Source organism: Natator depressus, chromosome 21 (genome assembly GCF_965152275.1).
Source record: "Natator depressus isolate rNatDep1 chromosome 21, rNatDep2.hap1, whole genome shotgun sequence".
NCBI classification, from domain to species: domain Eukaryota; kingdom Metazoa; phylum Chordata; order Testudines; family Cheloniidae; genus Natator; species Natator depressus.
Window position 1 is genome coordinate 11,245,965 of NC_134254.1, and position 16,459 is coordinate 11,262,423.

General features: G+C 50.9%; 1 protein-coding gene across 4 annotated transcripts in view; it reads left to right on the top strand.

Moving 5' to 3' along the window:
* The first annotated feature begins 4,149 nt into the window (after window positions 1-4,149).
* PPARD (peroxisome proliferator activated receptor delta) overlaps window positions 4,150-16,459 on the top strand; it is a 39,601-nt gene continuing 27,291 nt past the window's right edge. Inside the window, exon 1 of one of the 4 annotated variants that reach the window (XM_074936430.1) lies at window positions 4,150-4,267. The gene's annotated coding sequence lies outside the window, so the exon portion shown is untranslated. Of the gene's footprint in view, window positions 4,268-9,737; window positions 9,807-10,496; window positions 10,520-14,478; window positions 14,607-16,459 lie in introns of those variants that run through there. The other 3 variants (XM_074936428.1, XM_074936433.1, XM_074936431.1) reach the window with 3 other exon arrangements.

Here is a 16,459-nt window from a genome sequence, read left to right on the forward strand (position 1 = left end):
AGCCCTCATCACCTCTGGCATTCCCAGCCATCAGCTACTTGGCATACCCTGGCTCGTGATACTGACCTCCTTTGATAAAGCGCTTGGAGAGCTAAAGCTATATAAGAGCTGGGTATAATTATTCCACAACCACTGTGCTTTGAAAACACCGACCCCTCTTTTTTGAGCTCAAGGAGAACCCCCAGTCACTGCATCAGGAGGGTTTATGGCCTCTCTGGATGAGAAGCCCTTAGAGCGTGCAGAGAGAGACACGCCAGTCTAACAGTCCATCCGGAGCAGGGTAGCGGCCACGTGTACTGAATGGGTCATGGCGGCTGAATTCCCCTCTCTGCCCTGGGGGGGCGTTCCCCTCTGGGTTTGGATGGTGCGCACGGTGGTGGGCCAGGCTCAGGGAAGCCTGCCCTGCCACTGCCCGTGGTGTACCTGATTTAAAGATAGATGTCCCAGTGGTTAGGATGTTAGCCAGAGACCTGGCTTCGAGCCCCTACTGTGCCCCACACTGTGTGACCACGGTGGGTAAGTCTCTTATGCCCAGATCCTTTTAGGCTCCTGGCTGAAAACAATAGCAGTTAGGAGCCAAAATACCTTTGTGGATCTGAGCCTTAGCCTCTCTGCGCTTTAGTGCCCCATCTTTACCATGGGGCTAACTGCCCTGCCCTGTCTCACAGGAGTGCTGCGCAGATAAACACGTTAATGATTGAGATGCTCAGATACTACAGTAATGGAGGCATCTAAATAGCTTCAATATCTACCTAGCTTTATAGGCCCTCGGTCTTCAGGACTGTCCAGCCATCCTCATTTCAGGGGCTCCGTCTACTTAGGGGGCGAGCCAATGCTCACTGAAGGCACAGAAAAGCCTCCCCTTGACTTCAGTGGGTGTCTGCATTGCAAACCCCGGAGCAGGTGCACCTGCTGATTCTCTTTAAAAGCTTTGGCCCAGGTGTTGTCTACATCGTCTCATTTACTCCCTGGCAGATTAAGAACATGAGCCAAGTCTTCTGACACACTTTGCTGCGAAAGTGCCAACGTCAGCATCCCTTTTTCCAAGCACCTCTGTTTAAATAGAGTTCTCCCAGCCTGTGGCTTTGGGCGCTTTATTGCATTGGGCACAGGGCCTCCGCTCCAATAAAGAATGTTTTGAAAGCTGGCGCGGATAGAAAATCGTGCTGTAAAAGGCTAGGTCGGAGTCAGCCCAGTGAGCGCAGAGGAACTCTGCCAATCTCGTTCCTACCTTGAGCTGCTCTGGGCAGTTCCCCACGGAGCTCTGTCTTTTAACGCTGTTCCTTTACTATGAGGTTTTCATTAAACCGAGCATGAGCGAAGCCATTGGCTGCAGCAGGTTTGCTTACGCCGGTTTGGGGCCGCACAGCTCTTCTCGGATAAAGAGACTGTGTGTGTGTCAGCGGCCATGCTGATTTTTGCTGAGTGGCCCCCACTGTAAAAACATCACAGACCCACACTCGACACAAAAGCACCACAGATGGGAGAGGATCTGTCTGCCTTGCAGTTCTCCTGACCACCCAAAATAACCACGCTCATGTGATGTCAAGGGGCTGTCCACCTTTTGCAAACCTGGAGTCTTCTCCCATGCAGCAGCCCGGAGCCTACCCGCTCCTGTTTAGAAAGGACAGGGTGGTCATGACCCACCCCCTGGCTCACGACTACCCACCTGAGAACCCCAGGGAAGATGAGAATCGACCACCAAGGGGCTGTGGAAGTACCTCAGCCGGCAAGCAGGGCATGATGGATCCCTTCAGTCTTTCACACACAAGGTGTGGAAGAGAGAAGGATGCTCTGATTAGTGGGTAAAGAAACATCCCCGTCAGTTACAGAGGAGCACTGAGGCCTGGTGAATGGACTCCGCTCGCTGACAGGAGACTGGATTTTGCTCGAATGCCTTCTGGAGACAAGGGGCAGCTGCTCTTTGTGGTGGCTGGTCTCTTGCAAAGGGAAATGCCCAGGAGTTCTGACCTGGCCGATGAGGTGATGGTCTCAGTTAGCAGGGAGTGGGAGTGAATGGTTCTCAAGCGGGGACTTATCTTTGCACCCAGGGAGGATCTCCTCTGTTGGAGGATGGGTTTCTTAACCCTGGAAAGTGACAGGCCCTTGGGAAATCTTTATACAAGGGGCTTTCCCGGATAAGCCGCACTCTGCCTGAAAACGACAGGGAAGGATGCAGGCTTCAACCTCCACTGGAAATTCAGGGACTGGAGCTACAAGTCTTCTCCATCAGCCGCATTACACGCTATCTATGCACTGATCTGCGTTTTCCAGGCCTCTGTCATAGGGGTAAGTAGGGGCTGTACCCCACCACACCCATGCTCTAAATTCCTGGGTGTCCTCCCCAGTGCAGGAGGAAAAGGTAGCTGTCAGCACAGATAGGGATTCACCTTCCCATTGGCTGGGAGCAGCAGCCATGATGCAACTGACTAGCTCGTGATTTACACCCTCCAAAAGCAAGCCTAAAAACCTCTGTGGAATATCTGCTTCAAACCACTTTTATTTCCCCAGCAGAGGGGCTGCCCCCTGGTTTTTGTTTTATAAAATGGTGTCGTTTTTCCCTGAATTCCTCGCCCATGCAGCACAAGAGGTTGGCAGGCTGATTACTTCAAGTGAGAACAGGCATGGAGTAAATAGACAGCACTTCTGTCAGCACTTTCCTTTGATCAGTGGCTGACTGACTTCAGATGTGTCTTGGTTGTGCTGCCTCCCCGTTTTGGTGGGGCCGAGACAGAGCGGAAAGCGCTTTGACTGCAGGCCGAGTCAGCAATTCTGGGGGCCGTGATTAGCTGCTGCAGAGACTTGAACTAAAAATAGGGTAGAACGCAAGGATCACAAGTGAGAAATCAGGTGAGAGATTGTGAAACACCATGGGTCTTCTCCTGCATTTAAACATCCCCTGCTGTTTCCATACATCCTTTGAGCTGCTCCCCTCCCCCCCCCCCACACACACACACATCAGTTATTTTGCTGGGTCTCATCCTGTCTTAGTTGGATCCGAGGGTCCCAAGCTGTGGTCCCTAGTCCACTTTCCGGTGGGTTGCAGATTGCTGGTGGCCAGCCACATGGTGCTGGCCCCACTCCTTGCTTCCACCTGCTTGGATTGCATCTCCGGCAGTATTGTCCTAATGTTACTTTGCCAGGTCAGCAGTTACTGTCGCTGCTATGAGGCGGAGCATCCTGCTGTCCCCGCTGGGAGAGGCAGTGTTCAGAGGCCCGTTGCTGTATGGGAACATGGGCCACGCTATGGGAAAATACAAGAGCTGCTGAAGTCGGCCCTGGTCCTGGAAGCTTTTAGGCATCTGAGTAACTTTATGCCCATGAGGGCTCCTGTGTGAAACACCCATTGTGTTCAAAGGGGGAGAGTTGCTTTCGTATATAAGTGTTTGCAGGCTCAGAGCCTTGGCGTGGAAACTCCTTAGGACAGAGGTTGTGGTCCTGATTCTGCCTCTGTTTTACTGGTGTAAATCAGAAAGGCTGAAACCAATGGAGTTAGAACTGAGCCCTTTGTGTCTTGCATCATGCCACCTGCCTTGCTGCCCGGAATGCACCCTCTTCTGTTCCCCCCCCCCTCAACCCCCCAACCTTTTGGACCAGTTCCTGAACTTGGGTTATACCAGTGTAAATCAGGAGTCACTCCTCTTCATTTACACTGGGGTAGCCGACAGCAGGATCAGGCCCAAAGTTTGTCATTTTTCCATCTGCAACCTCACATCTCTGATCAGCAATCATTAGTGTGACCAGGAAGCCACAGAGGTACGTGGCTCTGTACAGCTGGTAACCTAGGTCAGTCCAAGAGCAGAAATCAAAGCCTGAAGGAGGTCGGAATTAGTCCAGCACAAGGATGGGGCAGCTTGTGGCCATTCAGGGAATGGAAATGGGGGTGAGAAGAGCTCTGGAAGCTGAGCATGGTAGCTGGGAATCCATCCCAGAACCTCCGTGGTGGCCCGGCAGCTCCTGTTGAATTGAAATTGGTGGGAGGGGCGAGCACGCAGCTGAGTAGCTCCTGGGATCCAGCCCACAGTCAGGAATGGGCCTAGGAGTCACAGGGGCGTGCTCAGGCGAGGAGGAGTGTAAGGAGAGAGGGGGAGGCCTGGGGTGACGGAGGTGGAGGCAGGAGCAATGCAGAGGCTCTGGCGTGGAGGCAGAGAAGCTGGAACTGCAGAAGCAGGGAAATGAATGCAGTGATCTGAGACCACACCGAGGTGCAGACAGAAGAGGCATCCGCATTGCATGCTAAGGCTCCATCGTTCGTTGTCTTGGGCAGGTAACTGTCTCCCTATTAAGTATCTTCCAAGTGCCAGTACAGAGGGGTATGGTGCATGTATCTGACTGGTCAGAGCAGGGACCTGGTAGCTAGGACTCCCAGGTTCTATTTCTTCTTCTGGTGGGAATGTGGGCCAGGGATTAGAGCAGGAGATGGGATGTCAGGACCCCCGGCTTCAATTCCTGGTTCTGCCACTGATTCACCGCGTGACCTTCGACAAGTCACTTTCCTTTCTCCCTCTGTCAAAGGGGGAAAATACCTGTCTCACAGGGCTTATATAGACACTGGTTGAAAAGTGTTTTGAGATCCTCCAATGCAAGCTGCTGGCCAGGCACAAAGCAGTAGTATTAACAGTGCAATCAGCATAGCCCAAAAGCAAACTCACAAAGCAGGAGTCTGGCTGCGGGATCCAATAAAGGTAGATAAGACGCAGTACACAGTAGGGTCAGTTCAGAAGCAAGGGCTACCCTTCGGACTAAGCAGTCCAGGAGCCTTTGTAACACTTATCTGGGTTAGTCCTGATGGTTGAGCCTGTAAATTTCTTGGGACAAGGTCTGTTTATCCTCTTTGTTCTGCCTAATCTATGGGTATTTACAGGGCTCCCAGCGCCAGAGTCCATCAGCACTAAACCTTCCAGTGCCCAGAAGGCTGCCACTGCTCAGTGAATAATTCGTTGCCATTAATAATTTAATGGCCTAAGATCAGCAGCAGCCTGTATCATTTGGTCATATTTTTACCCTCATTCTCACACCAGGGCTGGTTGCGGGTGTGACCAACTGGCCCAGTAACCCCACTGGCCGGTCGCCAGTCTGTTGTGAGTGGACCCAGGGGCTGGGTCCCACAGGCTGCCAAGTCAGGTGGGTCTGGGTGGCAGCTCCTCACTGATTCTAGCTCTGGGTCTTCAGGGCACGCTCCCAGGTGCCCTAAACTCCAAAACCAGCACCTCAGCCCACGCAGTCCTTCCCGCAGCCTCCTCTGGAGCTCCACCAAGGCTGTGAGCTAGCTGGGCTTCCTGTTCATCCCCTTCAGAGACAACATGGCAGGAAAGCCAGGAACGTGGGCTCAGTGCAGGAATTTCTTAACCACGCTGACTTTACTGGTCAAATGCTCGCTAGTTACAGATCTTGGAACAAACAACAAAAGTCCAGAGCTGCCCTGTGCCCTCGTCTGAGCTCGCCTTGTCCGAGGCTGCGGTTTGTCAGTGTTTCAGGCTGGCCGAGTCCCCCCGTCCCCTGCACGTCCTCCTTACATGTTCGAGGGCTGACTCCCCTCCACACAGCAGTCCCTGACTCTGAGGAATCATAGAATATCAGGGTTGGAAGGGACCTCAGGAGGTCATCTAGTCCCACCCCCTGCTCAAAGCTCTAGCCCTCACCGGTCTTGTGGGTCCCGCCTTGTGTAGAGACTGTGGGTCCAGGTGGCTGGGCCAGCAGCTGAGAGACAATCAAAGTGGATGGTCCCAGCTCACTCTGTGGTGATGTGGGGACCGTCTGTTGCTGAACTGACTGCAATGCTCTTGGGCAGGTCCAGGCTTGCACATCACAGCGCCCTGCATTTCCGCATCTAGTATAAGAACAAGACAGCGTTTGGAGCTTGACACAGCCATGTGTCACAGCCACGCTGTCACCGTGTGCTCAGGCCCTGATCCTGCATTGCTCACAGTCCCACAAACCCCTCTGCCCGCTCAGCGAGCGCTCCCTGCACGAGCAGGGGGATACACTTCCCTCAGAGAACCCAGGGTGCGCACACTCTCTCTAGTCACCGCACTAGCCATGTACGGCTGGTTCAAGCAAAAAATTCAGAGGTTAGCACACAAGGGGCTAGATCCCTCACCTGAGCCACCTCTGCAGACTCAGCTTTGCCAGATATCCAGGGGCGGCGCTGCCCTCTACTTAAAAGCTCAGCAAGTTCTCAACCTCTCCCAGCCTGAGCCCTTTGCTTAGATCTGCCCCGGCCCCACTTCTTGTTACCAACAGGGGAAGGACAAGGTGGTCGCTACCCCCGCCACGTTCGTGACCCCCAGGTTGAAATCCTATGGACTAGCACAGGGGTCGGCAACCTGCTGATATTTAGTAGCACTCTGCTGCCAGCCAGGGTCCCGGCCACCGGCCCCCCTGCCGGCCTGGATGGACGGAACCCTGGGCCAGCAGAGGGCTGAGCGGGGCCAGCAGCCGGGGCCTCGTCTGGCAGGGGCCGGCAGCCGGAACCCCAGACTGGCAGAGGGCTGAGCGGGGCCGGCAGCCGGAACCCCAGACTGGCAGAGGGCTGAGCGGGGCCGGCAGCCGGAACCCCAGGCTGGCAGCAGGCTGAGTGGGGCCAGCGGCCGGGACCCCGGCTGGTAGGGGCCGGCAGACAGAATCCCAGACTGGTAGAGGGCTGAGCAGGGCCGGCAGCCGGGACCCCAGGCCAGCAGCGGGCTGAATGGGGCCGGCGGCCGGAACCTCAGACTGGCAGAGGGCTAGCAGGGGCCGGCGAGCGGGACCCCGGCTGGCAGGGGCTGGCGGCCGGGACCCTGGCTGGCAGGGGCCGGCGGCCGGGACCCCGGGCCGGCAGCAGGCTGAGTGGGGCCGGCGGCCGGGACCCGGGCTGGCAGACGGAACCCCGGGCTGGCAGACGGAACCCCAGACTGGCAGCGGGCTGAGCGGCTCAGCGGTTCCATCTGCTGCCCATGCTGCCAGTCGAGGGTTCTGTGTGTTCTCTCTTCCCACACATGCTCCCTACTCAAAACAATACTCAGCAGAAAGCTCCTGGTCAGGCTCACGCACCCCTTTTGTCTTTTAGATGGGGGCTTATGCTTACAGTTATGTTAACTGAAGGGTGAGTTCACACCTGTCGATCTTGATGGGGTTTTAACCGGCTCATAGCAATAATTATATTGAGATGTCCCATAGTAAGGAGAGGACAATTTGCTGCAACATAAAGATGTTTGGGTGGACTGTTGTTATAATGTATAGTACCTGGCTTTTTAATAGTGCTGTTTCATTGGTAGATCTGAAAGCATAATGCTTTTATCTTCACAACACCCCTGTAAGGCAGAGCTGGACTATTATCCCCATTTTTACAGATGGAAAACTGAGGCACAGAGATGCTAAGTGAGTAACCCAAGGTCACCCAGGAAGTTTGTGGCAGAGGGGGGAATTGAACCTGTTACAGGCTCCATGCTACTGCCCTAACCCCCCAGCCCATCCTTCCATCTGCTGATAGCAAGCCAAGAAGATGTCTGATGTGACACGAGGTTCGGCTCCAGGGGCCTGAGAGTGTGACAAGCCGGGTGATGTCTGGATGCCACACTCTGCTGTATTGTGCTCTGAGGACACAAGCTGATCGCATTTTTTTTCAAATGAAAAACATTTTTGTCAAAAAATGGTCTTGTTGCCCAAGTGCGACATTTCACACAAACCATTGTGGTTCTTAAATGTTTGATCATTTTCACTTTTAATTGATCAGTTAGGGGGGATTGTTTACGATTTTGGGGAGTTGATTTTTCCCCCTTTGTTGCTAATTAATTATTATAAATTAATAAATTATAAATGGGCCAGGCCCCACTGCACTAGGGGCTCTACAATCACAGAATGAAGAGATGATCCCTGCCCCTGTCACTATCTAAGACAAGAGAAAACAGATGAATACAGACAGACAGTGGCTTAGTCCTCTGCCACTGACCTGTTGCATGACCTTGGACAAATCACTTTCCCTGTCTGTGCCTTTGTTTCCTTTCCCACCCATTCTCTGTCTTGTCTCTTCAGACTGCAACCTCTTAGGTACAGGGACTGCCTCTTACTTTGTGTATGTACAGTGCCTGGAATAATGGAGACCTCTATGCATGACTGTAGGAGAAATAAGTCATTTGTGTCCTGATCCTGCAAGCACTATGGGACGTCAGTGGGGCTTCTCATGAATACGGTGTTCCAGGCCGTGGTTCGTCTTGCAGAATTGGGCCATGCTGGGTCTCTCCTGCACCCCAAAACAACTGAATTAGAAAAAAGTTATTTTGAAAAATTCTACATTTTAAAAACAAACAAAAATTTCAAGAAAAAAATCCACAGAAAAAGTAGAAATAGGAGCAGTTTCGTCCATTTGGAAAGCTAGTGGAAATAAATGTGTATATGTGTGTATATATATATATATAATTAATCATCCAGCCCTAGTGCTGGCATTTTGATGCACGGTAGGCATGCTGGCCCAGTGCAAACACTGGAGCACGAATGTTTATCCTATTGCATAAAAGGTGACATCCTAGTTAGTTCCTGCTCTTTTGATGTCCCTGTGTTTTTCTGATGAGAGCCTCATACTAATTACCCTCTGCTCCTACCCCTACAGGAGCAGTCCCTCCAAACCATGTATATATGCCTTTCGTCTCAAACGCCTACAAATTTCCTGCTGTCCCCTCTACATAACATCCCGCATTCTGCAGCCTCGCCCCAGATATATGTCCCACCGATGTTCTTCCTACCCCCTTAAGAAGCATCCCATATAGGCATGCTCTCCTGGAAGCATCCACCACAGATGATTCACACTCCACCATGGGTCATTCACACATGAAAGGCATCCCTGCCTGGTTCCCTACAGGGTAACACCCCATGGATTCCCCCCCCCCCCCCGTGTCTTCTATAGGGTATCACTCCTCTAGGCGCATCCTCTGTCACCAGCTCTGGCCAGTGCCTCAGTTTCCCTGTGGGGTGGGCGGTTTGACTTTGGGCTGACCCGGAAATAGCCTGACTGGATGATAGAGGAACTCCGACCAGGGGTAGAGGGACAGTGCAACCTTTGCAGACCGCTGTACCCCTTGCAAGCCTCTGATTTGGCTTGTGGAGGCCCACGTTCCACCTCGCTTAAAATCTACTTGCTTACAAAGCCAGACCTAAAAGGGCGGAAGGGTCGCAGCTTGCTCGTACTGCAAAACGGCTGACTGTCTCGTGTTTACCATATAATTATAAAATAAACCGACCGGCATGTAAATCGAGTACTGAGATTTCGGCGTATGGTCTAGAGCGCCGGATAAACAAGTCACGGTCTGTGTGAAACGGTTAGTTCGTGCTGACTTTGCTGGGGCTTTTTCTGTAGCCTGTTGTAAAACTAGGCAAGTAGCTAGATGAGCCGACGTCCCCCTGGAAGATCCCTGCGTCCCCCCGGGGGACACGTACCCCCCTGCTGAGATTGAGACCTGCTGCTCTAACAGACTCATTGCCCCCTGCTCGTTCCCTACCCAGCATGCTTTGCTCACGGCCTACAAGTCCCATGATCCTCCTGGCATAGTTTCCACGCTGACATTTCCGGCTTTGCCTCGTCCTGAGCGCCCGCCAGGGGGCGCCGGGCCTCCTCCTGCAAAGGGGGGGGGGGCGGAACGGGCTTGGGCCGTTGCTGTGGCGATATGCTAATATAGCCCAGGCGCTGCTGATTGGCTGGATGGGGCTGGGTACCTGGTGGCGTCAGGGCGGATGCGTGTGACGTATTGACGGGGGGTGGGGCTAGGGGGAAAAGTTCTGGGCTGAGCTGGAGCTTGTCGGGGGGCGGGTTGGAGCCTCCGCGTTGGCAGCAGGTGAGGGGGGGAAGGGACCCCCCCGGGAACGCTCTGTCCTGAGCCCCACTGGGGGGAGGGGCCCCCTCTGCCGACACCCCCGCCCCCAGCCCTGTCTCCGGGGGGGAGACCCCTCTGCCCGCCGCCGCCCCCAGCCTTGCCTCCGGGGGCCCCCCCTCTGCCCGCCGCCGCCCCCAGCCTTGCCTCCGGGGGGCCCCCCCTCTGCCCGCGGGCCCCCCCTCTGCCCGCCGCCGCCCCCAGCCTTGCCTCCGGGGGCCCCCCCTCTGCCCGCCGCCCCCAGCCCTGTCTTCAGGGGGAGGGGGACGGACCCCTCTGCCCGCCGCCCCCAGCCCCTTCCCAGGGGACCCCTCTGCCCCCAACCCTCTGTCTGCGGGGGGTGGGGGAGTCCTCTGTCTGCCAGCCCCTTCCTGGGGGGGACCCCTCTGCCCCCAGCCCTGTCTCTGGGGGGCCCCTCTGCCAGCTGCCCCCAGCCCCTCTGCCAGCTGCCCCCAGCCCCTCTGCCAGCTGCCCCCAGCCCCTCTCTGGGGGGGACCTCTCTGTCTGCAGCCGACCCCCCGCCCCGGGAGTAAGGGGGGAGGGGGAACCTCTCTGTCTGCAGCTCCCAGCGTTCTCCTCCTGTTCCCTCACACTCCTGCTTCAGAGAGAAGTGGGCCTGGCTCCGGTAATGGGGCGTTGAAAGGCAGGTGGAGGGTCTGAAGCGAGTGTCATCTCAGGTACAAGGTGCTGGGGGGAGAGGTGTAACCAAGGAGGGATTCGCGGTCGGAGCAGGGAATGGGAGAGAGAGGGTGCCCGGGTTCTAGCCCGGCTCTGGGGCAAGGGTGTGATCTTGTGGCTTGAGCAGGAGACTGCGGACATAGGACTGGTAGGTTCCACTGGCTGTCTCAGTGACCTGCCACAAATCTCATTTCCTCTCTGTGCCTTGGTTTTCCTGTCTATAAACGGAGGGTGATGCTTCCTTATCTCTCTATTGTAGTCTCGAAGCACTGTAGAACTATGTATAGCGATCACACCGCCCACCTAGGACATACAGCCATGTCTCGGGTGGGATCCAGTAGAAATAGAGCAGCTGTGTATCAATGCTACATGGATGTTTAGGACAGCAAGTAAAGAATCTTGTATCTAGATGAAACTGCTTGTAGGTGAGGGCAGAAAAACAGCCCTTGCTTATTTCCCAGGTAGGCTGCAAGTTTTAATTAATTGATTAATTATATGTTAAGTGCCTGGAGATTCTTGGATGGAAGACAAAGGAATGTAAAGATGCAAGACAGCCACCCAGCTTCCTAGATTAGAGACTGGTTTCTTTCACCCCTCACCTCCTTACTTGTTTATTGACTTAGGCTTGTTGCATCTTTTTTATTCCACGCTGACCAGCTCCCAACTCCTTGCTGCAACAGCTGACTCCTTTGTGATACAGTGTTTGGCTCTACCTCAGAACAAGAGAGCTTTCCCCATCCAAGTGTAATAGCCTCTTTCCCAAGCAGATTTCCTCCTGCCTGTCTGCTGTGGAAAGGGATGGTCAATCTGCCTTCCTGACCCTGCTGCTCTTTCGACAGCTGGTGCTGAGTGACTCCCCATCAGATCATACAAAACTGCCCTCCTCACTTTCAGTGAGAGGATCTCAAAGCACTTCAGACAGTAGAGAATTAAGCCATGAGACTTTGATGTAGGTGTGTAGTACTATCTATAGGTGGAGAAACTGCGGCAGAGAGAGGGGCTAGAAACTGCATCTCTTGATTCCAATCCTGTGCTTTAAGCACACAACTGTTTTTCCTCGTTCTTATTATTAAGAAAGCCTGTCTCTTATTATTTTGTACAACTGTAGTTTTGTAGCTGAATTGCCTGTATGGACTCAGTCTGACATGGCAGACTAAAACAACTTAGAGTGACCCTTTAACAGCCCATCTTGTCTGATCAGACAGGCACACAGGTGTAAATATCTTCCCCTCCAACTGCTGTGTCATGGGCAGAGCCCTTGTGAAAAGGGACTGGCTAGACAGCCATGGAGGCTGAAGATCTCTTCTGTACTGTAAAGCAGGTAAGGGGGGGCAGTAGCACAGCAGACTCTCCCCCACCCCCTGGGTTCTTGCCAACGTACATCAGCGCTGACCTGGAGGGATCGTCTTAGCGTGGAAAGGGAATTCAGTCTCCATGGTCCAAGTATCTCTTAGTCCCTTGTTGATAGGGAGGCCAGTGGTGATGGTTCTTGTCACCACACACATGTCCTTTAGAGGCTGGTCTGAGACCCGCCATCTTCATTTCCCATTGGCCTCAGGACAGCTGTCAGATAGTAATGATTTCTGGCCATTCCCCACCTGGATTTTGAATGGGTGGCCCTGATGTGACCCTCAATATCCTATTTCCAGTTGCTGGAACCAACTCATCCTTCTCGCAGGGCCTGTTTTCTTACTGACGCCTTCACTTTCTCACACCAGGTTGAAGGCCCCCAGATACAAATGTGCTGAAAGCTGGGTGAGTTTCTTCCTTAACAGTTTGAGCCTGTCAACCTGGAAGAATAGAGGAAGCTTTGGGAGGAGCTGGGATGTTCGCTGAGCTTTCTTTCATGCTCTGTTGAGTTGGTGCAGGTATCGCCTTGCACCAAGTGGTGATGGGGCATGTCCTGACATTTGGTTGAGAGCAGAGCAAGGTGAACTAATGACTTAATATTGGTTTTCAAACTTGTGTCTGTCTCTGTTGGCAGTTGGAGCTCGGACAGTGTCATAAGGTGTGTGCAGTCAGGGTGTGACTTGCATTCTGATTGGCAGTGTCAGCACTGGATCTCCTGTAGAGCTTTGTGTTACAGGGTCTGGGAAGGTTTTTGCTGGTAGCGGAGATGACGGAAGTGTACTTGAGTTCAAGGCACCTGGCTGTGTGTGATTTATCTTACTACCCAGAAATAATAATAAATTTGCAGACTTGGACTTACGGTATAGTTGTTTTCCCTTTTAGGAGGAAACGGGAGGAATATTCTGCAACCCTAATGTCCTGTTTACAAAAGCAATTTATTTTATGTAATTTTAGAATAGTTGCTAGAGCAGAGGATTGGGAATCAGGATTCCTGGATTCTCTTCTTTGTTCTGCCACTGACTCACCCAGTGGCCAAAGGGCAAATTATAAGACTATAGAAATGTAGATCTGGCAGGGACCTTGAAAAGTGAAATGATTCACAGAGAGAACGTTCATGTCACTGCTCTGTGCCTCAGTTTCCCCACCTGTAAGATGGGGATAATGCTTACAGGGAGATTGAGTCTTAATTACTATGTGCGAAGTACATTGAGATCCTTGCCTAAAAAATATTCTACACAAGTGTTAAGTACTGTGAATAGTTCACTAGTGCATGCACCACTGTCATGCATTGGATGGAGTCTGAACTACTGAACTGCGTATTTAATGCCCCGTGCTGCTAATAGTTAATGGCAATTTGTGACCATATTATGTAGCATTCAAAGGTCTTTCAGACCGACCAAGCAATTGCTATCTTTCCTCTTTAAGCCAGCCCTGTCTTGATAGCTGAAGTGGTTTATCTGCAGGCACTCAGCTAGCTTGTGGTTCTTCTAATACTGAAAGATGTCTTATTCTGAAATGGGGGCTTTCTCATTGGCATGGAGGAGCAGCTGAGCCCATATAATACTGGGAAGGGAACAAAGGTTCAAGGTGCATCTATGTTCTTAGCATCTTTGTTTAATCTCAGTGTTGGTTATGAAACCCAGTTATTCTGCATAACGGTGTGTTTAAAAATACGCCCTATTTTCTCTAAAAGAAAAGGAGTACTTGTGGCACCTTAGAAACTAGCAAATGTTTTTGAGCATAAGCTTTCGTGAGCTACAGCTCTGTAGCTCATGAAAACTTATGCTCAAATACATTTTTTAGTCTCTAAGGTGCCACAAGTACTCCTTTTCTTTTTGCGAATACAGACTAACACGGCTGCTACTCCGAAACCTATTTTCTCTAAGTCCCCTAGTTCTGAATTGTTTGTTAGCTGTGTTCTCCAGAACCTGGTAGCTTGTTGCTCCACACTTCTATGCTTGGAGCTGTTTCACTGTGTTTCGATGCTATTTTCCTGGTCATCAGAGAAGCCCCTCAGAGCCGTTTCTCTATTGAATCTGTGAGTTTTAGCAACTTGATTGCTCCAACTAGTCACTGGTAAGTGTAAATAGTCACCTGAAGAGTAAGATTAAGTATCGTTCTAATGCATAGATCTTCTCACCTTCCGTACTGACAGGACACTCCCTCAGCACCTGGGCTAAGGAAACCCCTCCTAACATTTCGGAGAAGCGTCAGTGTCTTTAATACCAACTCTATATGTTGTCCTCCAGGTTTAGTGTATTCAGGCTGTAGTTTCTTATAGTGTAAGTCAGTTGTGAAGGTCTAATTGAGGGTCTTCCAACATTACACTTGATCTCAGACCAGTGTTCTCTTGATATTTCAACTTAGAGGTCTATGACTTCCGTTGATGGCAGCTGTACTACAATCCATAAAAACCACGAAAGAGTCTTTAATAAACATCTGCGACTGCTGAACAATTCTGTTCTTCTCAGGCTTTTGCCTTCCACAAGACGAGGGGCATTACCCTAGAGTTCAGTCTGAGCGTGCAGCAAGGGTGCATATAAACTTCAGAGTTGCAGTTCAATCTGCTCCCATTCTTCCCGTGGCATAGAAATAGCTGGACTTCATGCACATCAGTGGAGATTTGTGTTATGTTGTTCTCTTGCAGTTTTCTTCAATATGCAGCTCTTTGTGGTGATATGGTAATTACGTGGTAGCTTTCACCAGCAGGCGAACAGTGACAGCAGCTCCAAAGAGGTAACCCTTCCCTTCATGTGCAATGTGGTTTACAAAGACTTTTGCCCTATCGGGTTTTTTAAAAACTCAGTGTGGGATAAGTGTGTGAATTATCTTTAAGATCTGTTCCATGCTTTTTGGAGGTCTTATTAGTGTCTGCAGAATTTAAGCTTTCCCTCTTTCTTTAGTCCGTTTCTATCCTTATGTTTATGTAATTTTCTGACTGTGAACTTTATGAGGCTTTATGCATAGACAGACAGCCTGTCTCCACTCATCTCTCAACTATAATGAAGACAGGCTAAAAATTGTTAGCTGTTTCTAGTGACTGGAAGTTGAAGCTAGACTGGAAATAAGATGTAGATTTTAAACATGAGAGTAATTAACCATGTGAACAATTTACCCAGGGTTGTGGTAAATTCTCCATCACTTGCGATTTTTAAATCAAGATTGGATGCTTTTCTAAAAGACATGCACTAGTTAAGCAGTGATTATTTAGAGGGAGTTCTCTGGCCTGTATTATGCAGAAGAGTAGACTAGCTAATCACAATGGGTCCCATCTGTCCTTAGAATCTATGAATTTCACTGCATTTTAACAGAAACATCAGCTGTTCTGAGATTGTGGGTGGGGCCTGGGGATGTAGAAAGAGCTTAGATAAACTGCTATGACTGTTTTTCCATCACTCCGACTACTGCGTATATTCTTATGTAACTGTCTCCTTTACATGAGACGAAAACAACTGAGTTAACTGCAGAGATGAAATGGGGTTTGTTAGGACATCATGGGACATGTGCTCTGAGAACTGTTGTTGTTTTCCCTAGGCTTCTGAGTTGGCACACAAAGTACAACGCAGTCACATGGGAACCAAAACGTTGTGTATAGGCTTGATTTCTTTCTGCCACAGCGCACATCATGGTAACTTAGCTGAACGGGCTGCTGTTTGCTAGTGTAAAACAAAATGTGACTTTTCCTAAAGTGTGTGCATCTGTTTCTGCTGGGTTTTTTTAAGCATTCAAGACATGAGCCTCGAAACATGTTTATAGCATGTGGAAAAGATTTTGTAATGATCCCGTATGAGGCTTTGTTGATCATAAAGCCATTGTTATACAAAATAGCTTACTGATGTTCACTGGTATCCTTTTTCTAGGACGCTGCTTAGGATTTCTTGTTGACAAAACTGTGTGTTTATACAGTACATCTGTTATGCTATGGGAAGTGTACGTTCTGTGGCTTTAGAATTATGGATTGGAAATCTGCATTCTTAGAGACCAAGCGACTAGCAGTAAAGGAGATAAGTGGAGGCCTTTACTCAGCAGATCCAACTGCAGTTACCTTCTCTGTGAAATTCTTTAAATTGGGAAGGAGGAGGTCCCAACATTCAGGACTGAGAGATCATTCTGCTGCCAATGAAACTCTGCCTTGTTCTGAATGCAGAGCTGTGAGGGGCTTGGTTTGATTTGTGATTTGGATTGTTGTCTACCCAGGTCCAGCAGAGCAGCAAGCTTGCTGAAGTTCAAGCCACAGGTTGGAGAGATCCTTGGCTAGGTATATAGCCAATTCATTGTAAGGTACTTAACAGCAGTGTGCTCTTCTACAAGCTAAATGTTCAAAAATGACTTGCCCTTCTTGCAATAAGCTCTTAAAATCTTGGAAGTCATGGAAGAGCAGTAACAACTTCTAGAGCTAAGGATTAGCAGAGATGTCTAAGAGTTGATTTTTTTCAAAGAGCTCTAAAATGCACTGGTAGATTACTTCCAAAATTCCTGTGCCACACCAGGATTCTGGGTAGAGTTAGTAGTACGAATTTGGGGCCTTTGGGTCAAGGGACTATGAAATACGCCTCCCTCAATGACTTGATTGTAATGTGGGTCAGTGC